General features: G+C 38.3%; 1 protein-coding gene across 4 annotated transcripts in view; it reads right to left on the reverse strand.

Moving 5' to 3' along the window:
• Positions 1-19062, reverse strand: part of LOC101124317 (disintegrin and metalloproteinase domain-containing protein 20) — an 88839-nt gene extending 69777 nt beyond the window's left edge. For 2 of the 4 annotated variants that reach the window (XR_010130781.1, XM_004055381.5), the window contains exon 1: positions 3600-3883. The gene's annotated coding sequence lies outside the window, so the exon portion shown is untranslated. Of the gene's footprint in view, positions 1-3599; positions 3884-18307 lie in introns of those variants that run through there. The other 2 variants (XM_019009352.4, XM_055362213.2) reach the window with 2 other exon arrangements.
• Between the last annotated feature and the right edge of the window lie 3806 nt (positions 19063-22868).

A 22868-nucleotide genomic window follows, 5' to 3' on the forward strand; every position in this document is an offset into this window, starting at 1 on the left:
GATACAAGGATAGTTTAACATTCAAAAACCAATCATTGTGATATATCACATTCACAGGCAGAAGGATAAAAATTACATGATCATCTCAATAGATGCAGAAAAAGCATTTGACAAAATCCAACACACTTTTTTGATAAAAAATACTTGACATTCTAGGAATACAAGAAAATGGTCTCAACATTATACAGGCATGTATGGAAAAGTACACAGCTAACATTGTACTCAATGATGAAAAACTGAAAGCTTTTCCTCTAAGATCTGGAACAAGGCAAGAATATCCATTTTATCCACTTCTATAAAACAGTATGGGAAGTCCTAGGCAGAGAAATTAGACAAGAAAAAGAAATTAAAATGTCCATATCAGAAAGGAAGAAGTAAAATGATCTATGTTCACGGATGACTTGATCTGTAGAAAACTCTAAAGATTCTACAAAAACAAACCTGTTATAGCTAATAAATAAATTCAACAAAGTTGCAGGATACAAAATCAACTACAAAAGTCACGTGCATAATTATATACTAACAATAAATCACCTGAAAAATAAGAAAACAATTCTATTTACAATAGCATCAGAAAGAATAAAATACTTAGGAATAATCTTAAATTTAAAAAATTAAAGACATGTACACTTGAAATCACAAAACCTTGCTGAAAAAAATTAAAGAAGACATAAATAAATGGAAAGACATCTCATTCATAGACTAGAAGACTTAATATTGTTAAAATGTCCACACTATCCAAAGCAATCTACAGATTCAATAGAATCCCTAACAAAATCTCAGTGGCATTATTAGCAGAATTAGAAAAACAATTCAAAATTTATAAATAAGCACAAATGGCCCCAAACAGCCAAAACAATCTTGAGAAAGAAGAATAAGGCTGGAAGCCTCATACTATCTGACTTCAAAATATATTATAAATATACAGTAATAAAAACAGCATGGTACTGGCATAAAAACAGACAGAATACAGAGCCCAGAAGTAAACCCAGACATGTATGAATAAATGACCTTTGATAAAGGTGCCAAAACTACACAATGGGGGAAAAATAGTCTCTTCCATAAGCAGTATTGGAAAAACTGGATATCCACATGCAAAAGCATGAAATTGAACCCTTATACAACACAAAAATGGCTCAAAATGAAATAAAAACATAAAAATAAGACCTGAGACTATAAAACTTCTAAAAAAACACACGAGAAAATCTTCACAGCATTTGTTTTTGCAATGATTTCTTGGGCATGACACCAAAAGCACAGGCAATAAAAGCAAAAATGAGACTACCTCAAACTAAAAATCTTCTTAACAGCAAAGGAGACAATCAACAGATTGGAAACAGATGGGCATGTAGTGGCATCATAATTATTTAAATTACAACCCAATGTTAATTGTGATTAAGTTCCCTATTGATGCAAGTATGTAGGGTGACCAAGTGACTGCTGTAATTATAAGTACGTCAAGGATGGAGGAGTGAGATAGCTATACTTAACTATATTGGCATTTTACATGATAAGGCCCAAGGCCCTAAATTCACAGTGGCCTACATGACGGGAGAAGTATTTGCCAAACATCTATCTGATACCTGATAAGGGTTACTATCCAAAATATATAAGAAACCCATAAAACTCAAAAGCAATAAATTAAGTTTTTTCAAAATACAAAGTTGCGCAAATGACCTGAATAGGCATTTATCCAAAAATATATATATATGGCCAACACCATTTATGAATAATGTTATAACACATGAAAAGATGCTCAACATCACTAATCATGAGAAAATACAAATCAAAACCACAAAGAGATCTCACCTCTAGCTTGGATGTTCTGTACGCTCCAAATTTCATGTTAAAATGTGACTTCTGATACCATCTCATGCCAGTTAGAATGGCAATTATCAAAAAGTCAGGAAATAACAGATGTTAGAGAGGATGTGGAGAAATAGGAATGCTTTTACACTGTTGGTGAGAGTGTAAATTAGTTCAACCATTGTGAAAGACAGTGTGGCAATTCCTCAAGGATCTAGAACCAGATATACCATTTAACCCAGCAATCCCATTACTGAGTATATACTCAAAGGATTATAAATCATTCTACTATAAAGACACATGCACACATATGTTTACTGCAACACTATTTTCAATAGCAAGACTTGGAACCAACCCAAATGCCCATCAACGATAGACTGGATAAAGAAAATGTGGCACATACATACCATGGAATACTATGCAGCCATAAAAAAGAATGAGTTTATGTGCTTTGCAGGGACATGGATGAAGCTGGAAGCCACCATTCTCAGCAAACTAACACAGGAACAGAAAACCAAACACTGCATGCTCTCACTCATAAGTGGGAGTTGAACAATGAGAACAAATGGACACAGGGAGAAGAACATCACACACCAATGCTTGTTGAGGGATGGGGGGCAAGGGAAGGGAGAGCATTAGGGCAAATACCTAATGCATGTGGGTCTTAAAACCTAGATGATGGGTTGACGGGTGCAGCAAACCACCATGGCACATGTATACCTATGTAACAAACCTGCACGTTCTGCACATGTACCCTAGAACTTAAAATTTAAAAAAAAAAAAAACCCTCTTAGAAAAAATAACATTCGGGCTGGGCACGGTGGCTCATGCCTGTAATCCCAGCACTTTGGGAGGCCAAGGTGGGTGGATCACCTGAGGTCAGGAGTTCGAGACCAGTCTGGCCAAAATGGTGAAACCCGATCTCTACTAAAAATACAAAAATTAGCCAGGCATGGTGGTGGGCACCTGTAGTCCCAGCTTCTCAGGAGGCTGAGGAAGGATAATCGCTTGAGCCTGGGAGGCAGAGGTTGCAGTGAGCCAAGATCGGGCCACCGTACTCTAGTCTGGGCAAGAGAGCAAGACCCTGTCTCAAAAAAAAAAAAAAAAAAACCACACACACACACACACACAAACACTTAAATGTATTAATCTTATCCTAAATTATTTTATGTTTTATTTTATACTTATAGAAGCCTTCCCATGTATCACATAAAATTCTCATGCTTAAAAAAAATGTGACTTCCAATGTTGGAAGTAGGAAAGTAAAATGGCACAGCTGCTATGGAAAACAATATAGAGGTTCCTCAGAAAATTAAAAATAGAACTACCATATGATCTAGTAATCCCACTTCTAGGTATTTATCCAAATTATCAAAATCAGGCTCTTGAAGATATCTTTGCATTCCCATGTTAACTGCAGCATTATTTACAATAACCAAAAGGTGGAAAAAAGATGTAAATATTTCCCAACAGACGCATGGCCCAAAAAAAGAAGGAAATCCTGTCATATGCTACACCATGGATGAGCATTGAGAATTTTATACTAAGTGACATAAGCCAGTCACAGGACAAATACAGAATGATTCCACTTACGAGGTATCTAAAGTAGTAAAACTCTTAGAAGAAAAATAACAGAATGTTAGTTGCCAGGTGCTGAGGGATTAGGGAAATGAGGAGTTCCTGTTCAATGGATATATAATTTCAGTCATACAAGATGAAAAAGTTGTAGAGATATGCTGTACAATAATGTGCATATAGTTAATAATACTGTAGCTCCTTCTAGCAAATCTTACCTCTGTGTCTTTCAGTGTTCCATTTTTATATTTTCAGTCTTCTAATAACTTTTTAAATTTTTCCTATATTAATTTTCCTTGGTGTGTTTTTCTTTTTTGGACAGGATATTGACAGACACAAGACTTGGTACTAGGAGTGATACCAAAAAAGAAAGATAAAATGGGAATCTGAGATTGATGTGGGCATGACCCTAGTCTTAAACACACTGCTGAACTCCCATCCAATGGAGAATGGCATGTAATGACATCACAATTAGTTACTACTCAATGTTGATTGCAGTGAACTGCCCTATTGACCCAAGTGTGTAAGGGGATGAAGTGACTGCTGTGATAATTACTATGAGTACCTCAAAGACTGAGAGGTGAAATAGCTATATTTAAGTATACTGGGAAATTTACATGATGAGGCCAAAGGCTTGAAATTCACAGTTCAAACAGGGAGCTTATAATGGTGGACCTAAAAGAATCTCTCCTTTGTTTTAACCATACAACCAAGCTCAATGAAAACAAAATTTAATTGAAATGCTTGCAGAGTGACAACATAAGTTGAATACATAGATACGTCAAGGGAAAGGGAAGAAACTGACTGGGAAGGGGGAAAACCTTGAGACTTGAAATAGAGAATTCCTGGTGAATTTGGATGATTTTGAACATGTAAACACTCCAAAATATCCCCTAGTCTCCTTTACTAGTGAAAGAGCCCAGAGCTCTCCTGTCTGAGAAGTCTATGCACCTCAAGCTTGAGACCTTACAATGAGCTCAGCTGGGGAACTTACCCTGAAAACGGATGCCTAGACTCCTCAAGACATACTCCTACCACCCCTTATTGGCTCTAGATGCAAAGAAGAATCAGATCTCAACACGCTCCAGAGCAAAAAGTTCCAAATCTGAATTGGAAGGAAATAACTTCTACTCCAAAATATTTGCAACATTTTACTAATTCATATTAGCAAAAGAAAGCCAAAGAAACCATATTAATAACAGAAATGATGAAGCAGCAACAAAAATAAAGTGGATATACTTTATAGAATGAAATTCAACAGGAATTTGTATTTAACAAAATAGCTTCAAAATATATAAACGAAATTGTAAGAGATATAAAAGGATAAATAGAAAACTTCAAAGTCTACTTGTTGGTATAACACGCTTCATTCAGTAACTGATAGAACAATTTAAAAAACAATTAGTAAGGAAATAGAAAACTTAAGAAATGTTAATCAAATTAACCTAATGTACACATGTAAAAACATCCAACAATTGCAGCACAGTTATGAAGTTCAAATGTGCATGGGACATATACCAAAATACTTAATATCCATGGGCATAATGGAAGTATCAGCAAATCCTAAAAATAAGAATTGGGGCCAGGCATGGTGGCTCACACCTGTAATCCTAGCACTTTGAGAGGTTGAGGCAGGTGGATCACCTGAGGTCAGGAGTTCGAGACCAGCCTGACCAACATGGTGAAACCTTGTCTCTATTAAAAATACAAAAATTAGCCGGGCGTGGTGGTGGGCATCTGTAATCCCAGCTACTCAGGAGGCTGAGGCAGGAGAATTGCTTGAATCCAGGAGGCAGAGGTTGCGGTGAGCCTAGATCATACCATTGCACTCTAGCCTGGGCAACAGAGCAAAACTCTGTCTCAAAAAAAAAAAAAGAATTGCACAGTGTATGTCCCTTAATGACTACAGAATTTAAAAAGAAAATTATATAACTACAAAGAGCTATTTACAGAGCAGAAGCATCGCTGTCTTGTAAAAACATCGCCATTTTAAGGTTCACCTTGATCAAAAACTACCTAAATCCAAAGTGCATCAGCCTAATGGCTAAGGCCAGCATGACCATAAACCACAAATGACATCTCCAACCAGAAACATTCCAACCATAAGATAAACCTCTCCCCAACCAGAGACATGCCAGCCCCAAGATAACCTCCCCTCCAGCCGGAGAGATGTCAGCCCCAAGATAACCTCACCTCCAGCCAGAGACATTCCAACCCTGCCATAAACTTTTCCCCCACACAGAAACATTCCAAGCCTGTGATAAACTCTCTCACCCTAAAACCAATAAAAACTCTTAGTCCATAGGAGCAAGCACTCCTAACCGAAAAAAAAAAAAAAAAAAAAAAAATTGGCCAGAAGCCCCTCTCAGGTTTATTCTCCAAAATAAACTTGTCTTTGACTGTTGAGCCACTTTTCATGTTTCTTTTCTCTTTCTTTACTTCTTACATTTGGTGCTGAAACCTGGGATGGGTGTTGGGGATACAGGCTGTCATGCAACCCAGGAAGCAGTGGACAGCAGCCGCTCATCCCGCTGGATCCTGAGAGTCTCTGGCCACCTACCTCATCTTGTCTCTCACTTCACTTTTTGAGCAATTTGCATGAGGAGGACAACTAACCTCAAGGGGATTGTGAGGGCTCAGGTTGGGGCTACTCTCCAGTGAGCCCTCAAAATCCTCAGGTCTCAGGAATCCACCTCTGACCACCCATAACAGGTATTTCGCTTTCTCCTCTCCTCTTTCCTCATACTTCCTTCACTCTCTTCCTTGTACGGCTCCAGTCCAAGAAGCCCTTTGCTGATTCCAACCGGAACATCCAACATCGGCCACTAATTCAGCCAGCTGGTAAGATCTGCCTTCCCCTGTTGTTCTTACAGTACCTGGGGAAAGTCAGGTCTGCTGTCCCAGTCCTTGGAGGACCAGTGGGACTAAGCTAGAAGAAATCTTGGGTATGTCCAGTTTCTTCTCAGCTTGACATCCTCTTGAGAAAGAGGATTCCAGGTTTCTGTCTTTTGTCTGGGGACAACTGGAACAAAAACAGACACCCTCGGCTTCTTCTTGCCAGTCTACATGGGTGCCAAACAATCCCACATTCCTCATCCTCTCCACTGGGCTGTCTCCTTCACAACCTCGCCAAACTTGACATATGCATTTAGTTTTTTATTGCAACATGGCCTGGACCCAAGACAAATTAAATAATGACAGCTGATGGCCCAAAAATGGCACCTTTAACTTTCAAATTCTCAGGGACCTTGACAACTTTATAACCAGGAACAGTAAACGGCAAGAGGTTCTCTATATTCAGGCTTTCTTCTACCTTAGATCCCAATCCTCCCTGTGTCAAGCTTGTACCCCTCATGAAATCCTTTTTCTTAATGAAAACCCTCCCTGGGTCTCTCCTTCCTCCAAAACTTCTTCCTTCAAAACTCCTTCCTCCGAAATCCCTTTTGACCCTGCAGATGAATCCCCTCCATATTCTCATCCCCCTGCATCATGATGCTCCTCATCTGTCTGAACTCTCTGCCCCGGTGTCCCGCCCTGCCCCCAAGCCTTCAGCCCCAAATCCCACTCCTCCTCCTTCTCCACCTGCTACCCATTCAAAAACCATCTCTGCTATTCTCTGTTTCTGAGAAGTGGCTGGGTTTGAAGGCACTGTTTGCATTCATATGCCTTTTTCCATGTCTGATTTGTCACAGATCAAACAGCATCTGGGATCTTTCTCTGAAAATCCCCCTCATTATCTCAGGGAATTCCTGGCACATAACCTAATCCTTTAATTTAACTTGGCATGATATTTATATAATTCTAACTTCCACCCTCACCCCGATGAAAAAGAGTGCTCAGCTTAATTAAAACGAATATCCAAGCTGAGTATATCCAAAAGGCCTTTATGTTTTTCTCTTCATAAATCTTGTTTTCCTGGAAAAGGTTTTTTCCCAGTTAACTGAATTACTTTTGTCCACTTTGTCTTCCCATTCTTGGTGCATGTATGAAGAACACTAAAATGACTTCTGTTGTCCTGGGACTCATTGGGAAAACAGAAAAGGCACCAAAAATCCTGTTTCAGGAAAAATCTGTTTTCCTCACAGAACCGCTGGAATTAGAGGTGGATAAGTACTTCTCAAAATCATCTTTGTCTTCCAGATATACTTGTTTATTAGGCCCTGGAAACTGTTTTCCTAGCCCTGTTTGTTTGTTTTTTTTTCTGAGATGGAGTCTTGCTCTGTCACCAGGTTGAAGTGCAGTGGCACGATCTCAGCTCACTGCAACCTCCACCTCCCGGGTTCAAGTGATTCTCCTGCCTCAGCCTGCCAAGTAGCTGGGACTATAGGTACGTGTCACCATGCCTGTAGGGAGACCCCCTGAAACTATTGCTATGAAATAAAAGATGAAATGCTCCTACTTATTGTAAATACAAAATGGCATGCAGGATTGTGTAAAGACAATGCCAGGTTGGACTGCCAGAACGAGCCAACAGTGCATGATGTGCTTCCCCCCACAGAGAGCCTATGAATGGACGTGCAGTCAGAGAGGTTTCACATCACCGATTCCTGTAGGGAGACCCCCCTGAAACTACTGCTATGGAATAAAAGATGAAATGCTCCTGATTATTGTAAATACAAAATTGCATGCAGGATTGTGTAAAGACAATGCCAGGTTGGCCTGCCAGACGAGCCAACAACACGTGATGTGCTTCGCCCTGCAGAGAGCCTATGAATGGACATGCAGTCAGGGAGGTTTCACATCACCAAGATTCCTATCCCAGAAAAGCAGATGTTCATAGCTCTGGGAATGGAATGCGACCCTTGTGGGGAGCCTATAAATGGACGCATGAGGGGCACCTGTCTATGTGGATAAGATAGGGCTATAAACGCCCTCATCTTGCCACGGCTCTTCTAGGCCTCTTTAGGGTTAAGGCATACTCCCTTCTGAGAATTTGTGGTCTAACTGGTTGTCTAGCTTCACATCCTGTTTCTATGGATTGTTTGTAACCACCTTTTGCTGCAACTGTTACTGCTGATTAATATCTTGCTAATCATAGGTTATGGAAAGACTGTGTTTCTGTTTTAAGGCTCTGTTAGAAATTACTGATGCACACACTATATTGTAAATTCTTATCTCTGTATACTGTACTTCTGCATACAGATGTTATGTTAAAGAATTACTTCATCCCCATGTTACCATCTCACCTCATAATCAAATGACCCTAAATCCTTCACTAACCTACCCCTGCCCTCACTAAACTTAATAATAAATGCTGGTATATTCAGTGCATTGGCAGCACCATGGGACCAGAAGGTGGTGACCCCCCTGGACCCAGCTTTCACTATCTTGTGTGTGTCTATTATTTCTCAACCTGCCGATCTGCCTGGGAACAAAGAGAGAGCCCTGTTGCATTGTGGGATGCTGGCCAGGTCCCGCAACACATGCCCAACTAATTTTTGTATTTTTAGTAGAGACGGGGTTTCGTCATGTTGGCCAGGATGGTCTCAATCTCTTGACCTCGTGATCCGCCTGCCTTGGCCTCCCAAAGTGCTGGGATTACAGGTGTGAGCCACTGTGCCTGGCCCCTAGCCCTGTTCTTAAAGGGCCTCACCCGAAGGCCAATAATCCAATTGGGTAATTAGCCAAAAAAAAATTATAACTATTGGATCTTCTTCTGGTTGTCTGTGTGTGGCTATATATGTGTTACGTGTGCAATGTCTATTTTTAAAAAGCTCTAATTAATTGGCCTAAGAAAAATAAGTGCTTAAATCAAATATTTTTAAGGGAAAAGTAAAAGCCATGGAAACTTTCAGTTCACATGACTTTAACCTTTAAAACTTACTGGCACAGTAAGATTAGAAATGTCTTAAGAGTTGCCACCATATATTTTTATTTGCATTTATCGATCAAGCAATTTTATACTTATCTCTGCCAAATACTATAAGGTATCAAAATTTGTCATAGAGGCTACAAGACTATAACTCAGCCCAAACAGAACAATCTTTGCTTGTGTAATTTTTTTAACAAATGAAACATTAATATTGGTTTAATAAAGATAGCTACATCTTGAACTATTTAGTGAAATGCCCTAACTTCTAATCTTGTGGCCTTAGGCAGTCTAGTCCACAGACATGAAGGAAGTTTGCTTTGGCAAAGGACTATCATCATCTTTAATATTAAAGAGAATTTATATAAAAATATTTTTTTTTTCTTTGAGACAGAGTCTTGCTCTGTTGCCAAGCTGGAGTGCAGTGGTGTGATCTTGGCTCACTGCAACCTCCACCTCCCGGGTTCAAGAGATTCTCTTGCCCCAACCTCCTGAGTAGCTGGGACTATAGGCACATGCCACCACGCCCAGCTAATTCTTGTATTTTTAATAGAGACGGGGTTTCACCATGTTGGCCAGGATAGTCTTGATCTCTTGACCTCATGATCCACCCACCTCAGCCTCCCAAAGTGCTGGGATTACAGGTGTGCGCCACCACGCCCAGGCAAAAAATAATCTTATATGGTAAATTCTTGTCCTAAAGTAAATTAACTGGTTAAGGAAAGGAATGTTTACAACAAGTCAGAAATTTGAGGCATGTGAGAGATTGTCTGAAGGTCACGAAAAATTTTATAAAAGGCAATTTATGCAAGAAATGTACAATTTAAAAGTGATTAGGCCTCCTCAATGCTTTATAAAATGCCACTAATATGCTTAGCTGTACAATTTGCATGGTTTGCAGCTAGGTAAGACCTAGGACACATTTTTACCTAGATTAAAAGGTTAAAGAATTGTTTTAAGTTGAATAAAATAAAAATGAAGGGTTAAGGGAGTTTTGAAAGGTTAATTGTAAAGGAAATTCTGTAAATTGAGCATTAAAAGCACAGTGGGTTTTTTTAAAACGCTAACCTGCTCTTTTACAAAAATTATACAGGGTTAAAAAAAGGTCTATAAAAATCTTACCTTATGGTCAAACATTAAAATGAGGTACATGTGTCTACAAGGTTTTATTAAAAATTGAGTTTAACCTTAATAGCACACTAACATAAAGGTAAAACTTGGCTTATTTGGTATAAAAGCATACAGGAAGCACTGTCAGATATAAAATAGTGTTTGGTTTTCTTTGGACTATATTTGTATAAATATGTTATTGGTATGTGTTCCAAAGTTATGGGAGACTCTTATAATTCTGATATCTTACTGTACATTATCAGTAATAATTACACTATACATTATCAGTACAGTAATAATTATAATTGTTATGTTCAAATTATTGTGTGCCACAAAGGTAATTGTGTCTTTAACTTTGGCTACCCTAAAACTTTTTGTCATCCATAAACAATTCTTGTCTGGTTTATATAAAACCACCTTTAGAAGGTGGTTTTATAACTGCTGTGAAGCTCTAATAGGTGCCCTTGAATGAAGGATTTTGATAAAAAGTAGGACAGGAATTAACTGCATGAACTGAACTAATAGGGAGACTAGAGTGATCTTTTTGATGTTTTGTTTAAAATATTGCTAATCCTTTGTTTTGCTTTTCAAAGTCAAATAAACTTTCCTTTTGAGCTACTGACAGCTTTTAAAAATTTAGTATACTCCCATGAACAAAATTTGGAGCATACTTGTTTCTCTCTACCTGATTTTCTCCAGAATTTGGAAACTATCTGTGAGTATTCTTAAGTTATGGCAATATAGTTACATATATAAGTTCAATACGAATCTGTTTTCTTTTATAAGAGGACACAATTGGAAAAACTGGTTATTTTTACCAAGGCTTTGAATGGAATGGTGTGCTTTCCTTTAAGGAATCAAACTTGACTTATGAAGCTAATAAACCCCTTTGGAAACTGGCCTCATATTTTGTGTACACAGTCCCTGTACAGGGTTTCTGACCTGTGATAAGTAAAGAATGTCACTTTCTGACAGGCCAGGAACCCCAAGTTATCTTGGAACCTCAAGAGGAGATGAATTCACCCAACTCATAGGTATTTGATGGTACAAATCCACGGCTGGGCTTGGCTTTAAAATGGTCTTATCAGATTCCAACTATGGAACAAAGTTCCATCAAAGCCAATTTAAAAGGCCTATGTCCAGGCATGGTGGCTCACGCCTGTAATCCCAGCACTTTGGGAGGCCAAGGTGGGCAGATCACCTGAGGTCAGGAGTTCAAGACCAGCCTGGCCAACATGGTGAAACCCTGTCTCTACTAAAAATACAAAACTTAGCTGGGCGTGATAGCAGATGCCTGTAATCCCAGCTACTTGGGAGACTAAGGCAGGAGAATCGCTTGAACCCGGGAGGTGGAGGTTGCAGTGAGCCAAGATCACACCACTGCACTCCAGCCTAGGGGACAGAGCAAGACTCCATCTCAAAAAAAAAAAAAAAAGAGGCCTATGTAACAAACAATTATTCTTGCTGTATTGTATGCAAATAATTAAACCAAGTATAATAAAGCAAACCAGTCCTACTGTGATTTGTCTTTTAATAAAAATGGGAAACTGGAGAAAGAAAATTATGTTTCAAAAACTATTGCATACCTGTTGCTAAATTCTAGTGTTGCCGAATGTTCTTCAATTTTTATTATTTTCTACTGTTTAAATTACATTCCAATACCCCCTACCTCACCAAATACTTCTTGTCATTCCTACCTCTCTTTTTAAGCCAAATATTAAAACTTTTTAATGGAAATTATTTACTATGCTACCCTTGGGGGAATGCTTTACAGACTCTACTATTTGCAGTAGGACTATATACTGTAGCACCCTTAGGGTGGAATAGCAGACAGAATCTCAATTACTGTAGCATTTTGCTTAATTATTATCCTCGTAGCAGGAATAACAATTACTAATAGAAAATAACACATGGGTCTTTCCAAACATGCATCTCTGCCTCTTATTGGGTGAGAAATGTTGTTTCTATCTCAACCAGTTGGGTCTAGTATGAAACACTGCTATATAATTTAAAGAAAGGGCTAAAAAGCTAAAGGAATACCAAAACAACCAAATAGATTATTGGTTTGGGAACAAAATAATAGCAAGGGTCATCCCATTCTTGGGCCCTTTCCTAATAATATGCCTAGGACTAATGTTCTTACCCTGCCTACTAAACCTTTTTCAAAGATTTTTAACTGACAGGTTCATGGCCATTTCACAGACAACTACTCAAAAACATCTAGAGATGGCATTACTCCTACAGTCACTCTGAGACCAGAAAACTCTCCAACCCCTTGTCCACAGGAAGTAGCCAGAAAGAACACGCCATCCCTCATCCTTTTTATAACTATATGGTCTGGATTGACAGAGCAGGAGCATCACCATCTTGGACAAGCACTGCCATTTTAAGGTTCATCTTGATCAAAAACTGCCTAAATCCAAAGTGCATCAGCCTAATGGCTAAGGTCAGCATGACCATAAACCACAAGTGACATCTCCAACCAGAAACATTCCAACCATAAGATAAACCCGTCTCCAACCAGAGACACGCCAGCCCCGAGATAACCTCCCTTCCAGCTGGAGAGATGTCAGCCCCAAGATAACCTCCCCTCTGACCAGAGACATTTCAACCCCGCCATAAACTTCTCCCCCACACAGAAACATTCCAAGCCTGTGATAAGCTCTCTTATCCTAAAACCAATAGAAACTCTTAGTCTGTAAGAGAGAGCACTCCTGACCAAAATCGGCCAGAAGCCCCTCTCAGGTTTATTCTCCAAAATAAACCTGTCTTTGGCTGTTGAGCCGCTTTTCATGTTTCTTTCCTCTTTAACTCTTACAGGTAGAAAATAATTACATGCCTCAAAATTAAAGAACATCCTTCTAAATGACCATGGTCCAAATATATTCAAAATGCATAATAGAAAATTTATAACTAGTAAGGAAAATACTACATATTAAACTTGTAGGATGCAGCTAAAGCAGTGCTTACATGGAAATTTCTGGCTTTCAGGGTATATATGAGAAAGGAGAAAGACTGAAAATATTTTATATAAAAAGTGATTTTTAAAAATAACAGAGAAAATACCTAATTAAACCTTTAACAGAATAAAATAAAAACTAAGAATGAAAGTACAAAATAATTCATTACACAGTAGGGTTAACAATAATGTAAATTTCAAAATAGCTAGAAATATTGAATTTTCTCATCATAAAGAAATGATAAATGTCTAAGGTAACAGATATGCTAATTACACCAATTTCATTATTACACATTACAAACATATATCAAACATCACACTATATCCCATAAATATGTATAGTCATTACGTGTCAATTAAAAATAAATTTTCAACATTAATAGATGTTTAAATTTTTAAAAAATATTTAAAAATCAAAGACAAAAGCTGGTTCTTGAAAGGAATAATAAAATTTATGAATATCTAGCAATATTGATCAATATTAATAGGGAAAACACAAATTGTAAGTATTAGTTCCTATACATATTTTCAAAACAATGAGAAGGTACTAAGGAACAACTTTATGGCAATAAATCTGAAAATTTAAGCCACATGAGAAAACACCTTTAAAAATACAATGCAAAGATTTTTGGGTGGAGCAAGATGGCTGAATAGAAAGCTCCACTGATCATCCCCACTGAAGAAACACCAAGTTTGACAACTATTTACACAAAGGCAGCACCTTCATAGGAACCAAAAATCAGGTGAGCATTCACAGTGCCCTGTTTTGACTTCTTATTGCTGAAGAGGGTAGGAAAGACAATTTTGAATTGCTGACATGACCCTTGCCCCATCCCACCTGGCACAGAGAATCTGCGCACTTGGGAGAGTGATAGTGCAGAGATTGTGAGGTTTTGCATTGAACTCAGTGTTTCCCTGTCACGGCAGAAAGCAGAACTGGGCTGTGCTCACCTGACACCTGCCCAAAGAGGGAGCATCAATAATCTGCTGCCTACAAGAAATGTATTTCACCTATAAAGACACACAGAGACTGAAAATAAAGGGATGGGAAAAGATATGCAATGCCAATGGAAACCAAAAAAGAGCAAGAGTCACTATACATATATCAGACAAAATAGATTTCAAGAAAAAAAGAAGAGACAAAGAAGGTCATTACATAATGATAAAGGGGTCAATTCATCAAGAGGATATGACAATTGTAAATATATATGCACCTAACACTGGAGCATCCAGATATATAAAGCAAATATTATTAGAGCTAAAGCAAGAGATAGACTCCAATACAATAATAGCTGGAGACCTCAACACGCCACTTTCAGCATTGGACAGATCTCCCAGGCAGAAAATAAAAAAGAAATATCAGACTTAACCTGCAGTATGGACCAAATGGACCCAAAAGACATTTACAGAACATTTCATCTAATGGCTACAGAATATACCTTTTTTGCCTCAGCATATGGATCATTTTCAAGGACAAGACCACAAAACAACTCTGAAAACATTCAAAAAACTGAAATAACATCAAATATCTCCTCTGACAACAATGAAATACAACTAGAAATCAATAATAAATGGAATTTTGGAAACTGTACAAACATGTGGAAATTCGATAATAAGCTCCTGAATGGCCACTGTGATCAATGAAGAAATGAAGAAGAAAATTGAAAAATTTCTTGAAACAAATGGTAATGGAAACACAACATACAAAAACCTATGAGACACAGCAAAAGCCATACTAAGAGAGAAGTTTACAGATATAAGCACTGTGAACCCCCAAAATTTGAGACAGGTCTCAGTTAATTTAGAAAGTTTATTTTGCCAAGTTTGAGGATGTGCACCCATGACACAGTGTCAGGAAGTCCTGATGACATGTGCCCAAGGTGGTCAGGGCACAGCTTGGTTTTATACATTTTAGGGAGACATGAGACATCAATCAATGCATGTAAGAAGTAGATTGATTCCATCCAGAACGGCGGGGACAACTCAAAGCAAAGAGGGGACTTCCAGGTCACAGATAGGTGAGAGACAAATGTTTGCATTCTTTTGAGTTTCTGACAACCCTTTCTAAAGGAGGCAATCAGAATATGCATCTATCTAGTGAGCAGAGGGATGACTTTGAATAGAATGGAAGGCATGTTTGCCCTGAGCAGTTCTGGGTTTGAATTTTCCCTTTAGCTTAGTGATTTTGGGGGTCCAAGATACTTTCCTTTCACAGCACCTACATCAACAAAAAGGAAAATCTTCAAATAAACAACCTAACAATGCATCTTAAAGAACTAGAAAAGCAACAGCAAACCAAACCCCAAATTAGTAAAAGAAAAAATAATAAAGATCAGAGCAAAGATAAATGAAATTGAAATGAAGAAAATACAAAAGATCAACATTTCAAGAAATTGAAATGAAGAAAATACAAACAACAACAACAACAACAAAAAGCTGGTTTTTTGAATAGTTAAGCAAAATTGACAAACCTTCAGCAAGACTAAGGAAAAAAGACAGAAGACCCAAATCAATGAAACCAGAGATGAAAAAGGAGACATCACAACTGATGTCACAGAAATTCAAAGGATCATTAGTGGCTACTATGAGCAACTATATGCCAATAAATTGGAAAATCTAGAAGAAATGTATAAATTCCTAGACACACACAACCTACAAGATTGAACTATGAAGAAATCCAAAGCCTGAACAGACCAATAAAAAATAACGAGATTTAAGCCATAATGAAAAGTCTCCCAGCAAAGAAAAATCCGGGATGTGATGGCTTCATTGCTGAATTCTACTCAAGCTTTAAAGAGCTAATACCAATCCTGCTCAAATAGTTCCAAAAAGTAGAGAAAGGGATACTTCTAAACTCATTCTACAAGGCCAGTATTACCCAGATACAAAAACCAAAGACACATCAAGAAAAAGAGAACCACAGGCCAATAACGCTAATCAATATTAATGCAAAAATCCTGAAAAAAAAAAAAACTAGCAAACCAAATTCAAAAGCATATTAAAAAGATCATTCATCATGACCAAGCAGGATTTATCACTGGGATGTAAGGATGGTTCAACATATGCAAATCAATCAGCGTGGTACATCATATCAACAGAATGAAGGGCAAAAACCATGTGATCATTTCAACTGATGCTGAAAAGGCATTTGATGAAATTCAACATCCCTTCATGATAAAAAAAAAAAAAACTGGTATAAAAGTAACATACCTCAACATAAAAAAAGCTGCCATATATGACAGACCCACAGCTAGCATCATGAATAGGGAAAAACTGAAAGCCTTTCCTTGAAGGTCTGGAACACGACAAGGATGCCCATTGTCACCACTGTTATTCAACATTGTATTGGAAGTCCTAGCTAGAGCAATCAGACAAGAGAAAGAAGTGAAGGGCATCCAAACTGGAAAGGAAGAAGTCAAATGATTATTGTTGACTGATGATATTACCTTATATTTGGAAAACCTAAAGACTCCACCAAAAAACTATTAGAACTGATAAATTTAGTAAAATTGCAGGGTACAAAAATTGGTAGCATTTCTATATGCTAACAGTGAACAATCTGAAAATGAAATAAAAAAGTAATCCCATTTACAATAGCCACAAATAAAATAAAATACCTTATAGAATGGCTGCTATCAGGAAAATATAAGATAACAAATGTTGGTGTGGATGTGGAGAAATGGAGCCCTTGTACGCTGTTGGTGGGAATGTAAATTGGCATAGCCATTGTGGAAAACAGTATGGAGATTCCTTAAAAAATTAAAAATAGAACTACCTACTAACTAGAACAATTAACAACTCCACTTATAAATATATATCCAAAGGAACTGAAATCAGGATCTCAAAGAGATAACTGCACTCTCATGTTCACTGCAGCATTATTCACATAGCTAAGATATGGAAACAATCTAAATGTCTGTCGACAGATGAATGGATAAAGAAATTGTGATAGACACACACACACAGACACACACACACACGGGAATATTATTCAGCCTTAACAAAGAAGAATATCTTGCCATTTACAACAACATAGATAAACCTGGAGGACATCATGCTAAATGAAATAAGCCAGATGCAGAAAAACAAATACTGCTTGATCTCTTATAAGTGGAATCTAAAATAGACTCACAGAAGCAGAGAATAGAATAGTGGTTGCTAGGAGCTAGGGGTAGGAGGAAACGGGAAGACGTTGGTCAAGGAGTACAAAGTTTTGTTAAGAGTTGAGGGTGTCCAGGTTCTTGGCATCTTGAAAAAATCGGACAAAACGTACAAACAGAGCAAGTAAGGAACGAAGGGATTTATTGAAAATGAAAGTACACTCCACAGTGTGGGAGAGGGCCCGAGCATGGGGGCTCAAAGGCCTCGTGACAGAATTTTTAGGAGTTTAAATACCCGCTAGAATATTCCATTGGTTGCTTCGGGTATGCCCTATGTAAATGGAGAGGATGAAGTGAAGTTACGAAGCCATTTACGGCGTACGCCCGATGGAGAGAATATTTCCAGTTATAGCTGAAGTGTGAATCGCCCTTATGTTCCTAGCCTTCAGACCCTATTTACCTGCCTCAGTTTCAGTAATGAAAGTGAATAAGTTCTGGAAATGCAATGTACAACAAACAATAAGACTATCGTTAACAGTATTGTAATTTATACTTGAAATTTACTAAGCAGGTAGATCTGATGTGTTCCCACCACAAAAAAAAGAAAAGAAATAAAATAACTGTGTGAGATGTAGATACATTAATTAGCTTGACTGTGGTGATTACTTCATAAGGCAAGTGTATAGCAAATCATCAAGTTGTATACCTTCAATATATACAATTTTAACTGTCAATTTTTTTAAAAAGGTGAAAAATCACACTGTTTAGAGAATTTTCTATAACATGCACACTATTTACTGCAGGAATTTGGTGAAAATATACGAACACCCTCTTAGTCTTTCTTGGGAAACTCTTGCATTAAATCCCTTTTACGGACAGCCAGCAGCTAGATTTAGCAAACCTTTATCAGTTCTCTGTGGAAACAACTTACTGAAAATTTAGTTTTACCTTCTTTTTTTCACGACAGACATTAAGGGGTGAACCAGCCTTGGCTCTAATTTTCCATAGCCTCTTACAGTGCGGCCAAGATTCCCTACGTTTCTCTCTTCTGAATTTACTTTAATTTCCATCACCCCAGTGCAACTTTTTCTGCTGTCTCTACTCGTCCCTCTGCACCCTCTTACTTCTCCCTTTCAAACCACTTAGTTTCTGGTTCAATTCCCTCTTGTTCTCACCATTTACTTTCTCCGCTAAACCTCTCTCCTGCCAGCTTCCTGTCCCTAGAATCCCAGCCTTACCTGCAACTGTTCCTTTTAACGGACCAAGGACGAGAAACCACTTCCCGGATGGGGTGGCGGCCAACAAACCCACGAGGCAGGGCTCCCTCCTCCGAAGAGCATTTTCCGACTCTAGTCTCCAACGCCCACTTTCCTAGCAGTCACCAACCAAGTCTTTACAGAAGGCAGCTGCCTGAAACATGTGCAGCCGGAAGGCTGCAGCAGGACGCTCTCCTGCTGTTCGGGAGACGCTCCTGACCCCTGCCAGCGGCGCACAAACCAGGCCCTACTGGCGCTCTGCCCCGCCCAAGTGGTGATTCCCCAGAATTTTCCCCGGCGAAGTGGGGCCTTCAACAAGTCTGAGGGCTGTCTTAATGGCCTGCACCTGCGGCGCCACACCCACATCATTCGTTTAAGGCCTAAAAGGCTCTTCCTTTCCAGGCACCTCCTAGTGCTCACCTGCACGGAGCAGCACGCTCCCCACGAGGAAAAGCCCTTTGTCCAAGATGACTGCTACTATCACGGTTATATGGAGCCCCCAGCCCCAAGTCTCTGGGAGTTCTCAGCACCCCTTTGGAAAACTTTGGAGGGATGCACAGATACAGATAACCAAGCAAACTTATGAAATCGAGCCCATAAGGCATTTTACCACATATGTTCGAACACCAGATAAGATAGGATTCAATTGTCGCCATGAAATTGGCTTAACAAAAGAGGAAATACAGTTGACGCTTGAACAACGTGGATTTGAACTGTACAGGCCCACTCATGTGCGATTTTTTCAATAAATACAGTCGGCCCTCCGCAAACGCAGATGCAGAAAATACAGTATTCACAGAATGTGAAACCCACATATATGGAAAACCAACTTTTCGTATACACAGGTTCTGCAGGGCCAACTACAGGACTTAAGTATGCATGGATTTAGGTATACATGGGAGTATACCTCAAAAAAAAAAAAAAGAAAGTGCAAGGTGGTGCCCTGAGGATCCCTGTGTATCAGAGAGGACACTTTGTGGTCTACAGTGTCTACTCCTATCATAAAATATGCAACGGTCACAATAAACAATGTTGATATATTTTTGGCCAGACAGCAAGGAATGCCTCTCTGAGCTGCTATAAAAATTAACATACAAGGAGATCATTTCAGTCCCTGTGGCATGGAAGGTTTAATATACAAAAGATGCCCTTCGTCAAATAATTTGTGTGAGAGTGCACTGTGAAAACATATAAACAATTTCCAAGGTAAAACAACATAATGCTATAATTAAAAAATCAGTTAATGGTCCCAGGTGTTGGGGAACTATTACTTTGGAAGGGATACAGTTGATATTGGGCAAGTAAAAGATGGCACTTTGTGTGGTCTAGAAAAGATATATATGAGAAGGAGCTACGTCAATTATTCTATATATGACTGCAAATTGGAGAAATGTCATAAGATTGCCACGGTTTATATGGGTGGACCCTACCTACTGTGAGTTTACCGGCTATGGAAGAAGCTCAAACAGTGGTTCAGCTCTATGGGGTAGTCTCCTTCCCCAACTATTAACAATTCTTTCCACCGTAATTCTACTCACACTCTTTTGCCTTGCCTCATTATCTTACACTTTTATCAGAGTACTGCTTTCAACAAAGTTTTTACTCAAGAAAATGTCATTAGGATTTAAATAGGAAATAGAAGTATTACAAAGTATTCACTTATTCAAAGAAAACATTTTTGGAAAGAGAAGATAGTGCATGATCACTGTCCAGTGACTTCCAGGTCATTAATTAAGACAAGCTTGTCCATGGGCTGCATGTGGGCCAGAATGGCTTTGAATGCAGCCCAACACAAATTCATAAACTTTCTTAAAACATGATTTTTTTTTTGCAATTTTTTTTAGCTCATCAGCTATTGTTAGTGTATTTTATGTGTGGCCCAAGATAATTTTTCTTCTAGTGTGACCCAGGGAAGCCAAAAGATTGGACACCCTTGATTAAGAAGATATGATCAAAGGCAGATTTTCTTGGTTCCTTGTATTTAATTGAAAGACAAACAGGCACTGAATTTTTTAAATTAAACATCTTGTCCTTAAAAAGGACTCATTTCTTTCCATTTAAGGTAGGATTGCACTCAGTAGGAAATCCTGGAATGTGTTCCACTATTTTTATCATATTAGCTCTGTGGATATACCCTTTAACCAGATATAAGGTAACAAGTGTGTGGCACAATCACAGAGACAGAATATTGACAGGTACAGCTTCCCTTTGTAAAATCTGAAGGAGAAATGGTAGAAGCAATCAAAGCAAAGAATAACAAAATAGCCATAAAGGGACAAAAAATTATAAAGAGATATAAAAAGTCTTGTAGTCAAATACAAGGATTTTGTAGAAAGCCCAGGATCTCCAGTGAAGTAGTTTCAAAAAGGAATCTGGTAAGAAAACATACATAGATCGGATTTGATATTTACTACCCTGGCTACTAGAAAGGAACCCTGGAGATTCTAGCTGTCGTTAGCTGCCAATTAGATGTCTGGATAATGATGCTGGTGAATTACTTAACTTTCAAACATATATATCTGTGTGTCTGTGTGTTATACATGTATGAATGTGTGTGTGTGTGTGTGTGTGTGTGTGTGTGTGTGTGTGGTGCCAAGTACAGTGTTCAGAGTTGTAGAGACTCTCCTGCCCTCAGAGTTGCTCATTGTCCAGCGGGGAGAAACAGATAAGAGTACAGAACTACAGTGGAGTGGGGTAAATGCTATAACATGGGTGTGCACAGTGTTCTTGGAAGTACAAGTTATTGGAGGGGAGACATGAAAATGCAGTAAAAATAAATCAAATATACAAATAAAAGTGGGGAAGCAGAATACACACATTTCAGGCAAAGGGAAAAACATTTGCCAAATAAACAAACAACAAACAAAAAACTAAGCATTTGACAGAGTTGATGACTTCTTCCTCTTTGAATTGCTTTCTTCATTTGGTTTCCATGGGATCACTTCAGTAGCTGCTACTTGTCATATTCATTTGCTATTATTTTATATCTTCCCTATCTTCCCCAACACTAAGTGTTGTTAGAGTTCCAGTGCTCAGTCCTTGGACATCTTTTTAACTCTCTCTGTACTCATTCTATTGTACTCATTCTATTGATGATCTCATCCATCTCATGGTATTAAAGACCATATATATTCTATGATGCCAAAATGTATAGCTCCTGCCTGGGACTTCTGTAAAACCTAAATTCAACCTAAAAACTGCCTACATGGCATCATCACTTGAAATGTCTAATTGGCATCTGAAAATAAATATGTCCAAAGTGAATTCTTTAGCTCCCTCCTCCCACCACCTCCTCCCTAAACCTGCTTAACACACAGCCTTCCCCATCTCAGTTAATCCCAACTCTATCCTTCAAGTTGCCTAGAAAAAAAAAAAAAAAGCTTACAGTCATCCTTAATTCCTTTTTTTTTTTTCATCATACCACACAACCGATCTGTCAGCAAATCCTGTTGTTTTAACCTTCAAAATCTAATCACTTCTCACCATCCCCATCATTATCACCCTGGTCAAATTCACCATTGTCTCCCACCTTGATTATTGCCTTAGCCTCCTAACATGTCTCCTGCATCCATTCTTATACTCGACACTCAATTCCCATATATCAGGGAAATTCTGTTTTAATATGAGTCATATCATATCATTACTTTGCTCAGAATGCTCCAGTGGCTTCCCATCTTATTCATAGTAAAAGTCTGTACAATGCTTTACAAGTTTGTACCCAATATACCTCCCGCCATCACTATCGCTCTCTCCTTTTTTACCTAATTCATGTCCTATTTATTCTACCCTTTGTTCATTTCAGCTGGTCTCCCTGCTGATCCACTAACAGACCAAAGCATACACCCACCTCAGGGTCTTTATTCTTGCTGCTCCTTTGACCTGTGTAGATGGAGGGAAGGAAAGCAGGAGAGAGGTAAAGATGAAGAAAGGAAAGAAGAAAGCAAGGGAGGGATGATCCATGAAGTAAATCCATTTGAATAAAGGAATGTATTTAAATGACTAGCCTATGACAAAGATAGGGAGGTTATTCTATTATTGCTCTTGTGTTAATAATAATTATTATGTTATTGTGTCATCCATTAACCTAATTCACTACATTAAGAATAAAGGGGAGAAAATGTAGGAAAATCTAAAGCATTCTCAAAATATGTTTTCATCCAACTCAATACTCATCCAATATAAAATTTATTAAAAGCTGTGAATAAAAAATATTCATAGAAAATAATCTGGAGTATTAAAAGACATTCATGAAT

Source organism: Gorilla gorilla, chromosome 15 (assembly GCF_029281585.2).
Source record: "Gorilla gorilla gorilla isolate KB3781 chromosome 15, NHGRI_mGorGor1-v2.1_pri, whole genome shotgun sequence".
In the NCBI taxonomy this organism is placed as follows: Eukaryota; Metazoa; Chordata; class Mammalia; order Primates; family Hominidae; genus Gorilla; species Gorilla gorilla.